Source organism: Odontomachus brunneus, unplaced genomic scaffold (assembly GCF_010583005.1).
Source record: "Odontomachus brunneus isolate Ranch 3 - 2012 unplaced genomic scaffold, Obru_v1 Obru_scaffold_016, whole genome shotgun sequence".
NCBI classification, from domain to species: Eukaryota; Metazoa; Arthropoda; class Insecta; order Hymenoptera; family Formicidae; genus Odontomachus; species Odontomachus brunneus.
Genome location: NW_022639466.1, coordinates 1801049 through 1803413, shown reverse-complemented (window position 1 = coordinate 1803413; position 2365 = coordinate 1801049). Strand labels below are relative to the sequence as shown.

Below are 2365 nucleotides of genomic sequence, written 5' to 3'. Positions count from 1 at the left end.
TATATATATATATATATATATATATATATATATATATATATATATATATATATATATATATATATTCTATGTTGAGAGTTTTTAAATGTTCGTACTTAAATATCAAAACAAGCTAGCTCTATCATGTCAGTTAGTTGTCTGAGAAGTTGTTGAGAACTTCAAAATTCTAAACTATGAGGCATTTGGACCTGACCTCCCTTAAATATGTCATCACCGAATAAATATTTGTTATCTCTTACATATTTTTCTCTCAGTGTAATAGTTTTTTTTAAATAGATTGCCGAATATTATAGTCTTTTTTAACTTGAAAAAAAAATAATCCGCTCCTTAAAGATGTTTTTCGAAAGTTTGTGCAACCCAGGAAATCGTTTTTGATTCTTTGAATACTGAATAAATAATGAATCAATAATGCGTGCGTGACTAGGAAATCCCTTAAGGACTCAGTCGCATTGCATGTTGGAGCTATTATACCAGTTTGTACGCGTCGGGCCAGCTGACTATTTACGGATACCGTGACGCGGTTGACTTTGACAACTACAGCAACGAAGGAACGGCGGGCGATATTAAGAGCAAACCGCGACGAGACTTCGCTTGAGTCTCGTGTTGCCGAGACGCAACGGTGGCTTCCTCGCTGAAGCATGGGCCGTTTCGTCGCCGAAGTCGCCGCCGGTAGAAGAAAACTTCAGAGACGGCCCCGGCGACATCCTTTGAACTCGCGGCTGCAACGACAACCAAATAATCGTTTTCACGACACCCGGAAGTGTGTGACGCGCGCGAGCCCGTGGTTGATCGTCCCGTGGCTCGCGTCCCTCGTTCGTTTCGCCGTTTAAGTCGTAAAGTGTTTGCTTTGCGATATTGTATCGTTCCGCGGTATCAACTCGCGAACTTTACGCGCGTCGTTATTCGTCGGTTGCTGCACCGTGCGCAAAATTTCGACGGTTTCGCGAACGCGGCTATTTCCGAACCTGCAGTCGCGTTATGCAACCGCCAGCTGGGCTCTTTCAATCGCGACGTTCGATGAACGTGAGACGGGCAAGAGATAAATTTTTATCGTTGTGATATTTACCATAAGACCATAAATTTTCATGTTTAGTCAAGCTGGAAAAGCCGAATTTCGAGTGGATTAATGAGACGATTGCATGCAATCGTGTTGCTTTAGAAAACGCAATTGTGTATCGCGAAACGATTAATCGCCATCGAGAAAAAACAAGCTTCCCCCATAGAAATTCCCTCAGATTTTCTTAGATACATAGCGTAAATTTCGATTAGAATGTCTAAATTTGTTCCAAAATCAGCGATTCAACTTCGATATACAAGGTGTCTCACATTAAGCGTCTTATACCTCGTGTAAATGTAGATTAAATCAAATTAAATATAAAATTTATCTACCATTTTGTGAATAACTACGTGAAATTTTGAGTTATTAATTCAAAAAGATTGACGAATAATCACGCGCGACACAGCTTGCCGTTATATGTAATTGTAGATTGTATCGAGATTTCTATTTTATATTTAAATAAAATAAAATATCTGGATATAAAAATGAGCCGTACAATAGCTTTATTATTTTATACGATCTGAAAAATTATAAAAAATATTATAAAAGATAATTTAATTATAAATAATTACAATACATTTGAATCTTTTTATTGTGACGTTAAGGTTTCATATTTAAAGTGAAAATTAATATATAATGTTATATTATCAAGATATTTTTATAATTTATTCCAAAAAAAAGTTTGAACAGAATATTTAAAACAATTTGAGTACTTATGCTTTTTAAATACTTATAAAATGTGCGTAAATACTAAAAGCGTTATTTTATTTAGCATAAATATAAAATAGAATTCGAAAGATGGTAAACTTTTGGAAAATACTCGGCAGAAAAAATGGGATCTATTTGGGTTCTTCACTTGGAATCGCATTTTTAAAACATTACACTTCTAATCCGAGCCTTTATAAATTTCCCAATTTGACTCCATTATTTTTTTGAGAAATCAGATTGGATTCCAATTAAATCCCAGAAAAATTTCTATACGGGAATGTTTTAAATACCCGACCGATGCTCCGTTCTCGTTATCTCGAGATATCCTCGCCACGTGGTCGCGATAGGAAGGCATTATTCGTGGAAGCGATCCTTCCTTTCGCCCGGCGACTACGGAGAGAAAGGGAGCTCTCGTTCCTCGCGAGAAAACCGAAGGCGGTAGCAAGGCGGGCGGAGGGAGTTGAACGACGACGACGACGACGACGACGAAGGCGCATTCGGGGTGGAGGATGGTGGTGGTAGCGCTCGGTGCGCAGGCCGAGGGGCAAGATGAGGGTGGTGGCAGCGTGAATAAAGACGAAGGGTACGGGAGTGTGACGG

At 38.5% G+C, this 2365-nt stretch overlaps 2 protein-coding genes across 4 annotated transcripts in view; one reads left to right on the top strand and one right to left on the bottom strand.

Moving 5' to 3' along the window:
* The window catches only part of LOC116841577, a 300634-nt gene that overhangs the window by 143116 nt on the left and 155153 nt on the right, over positions 1 to 2365 (bottom strand). The gene's annotated exons all lie outside the window — the stretch shown is intronic.
* LOC116841576 (UPF0489 protein C5orf22 homolog) overlaps positions 1 to 2365 on the top strand; it is a 503768-nt gene that overhangs the window by 378482 nt on the left and 122921 nt on the right. The window lies entirely within an intron of this gene.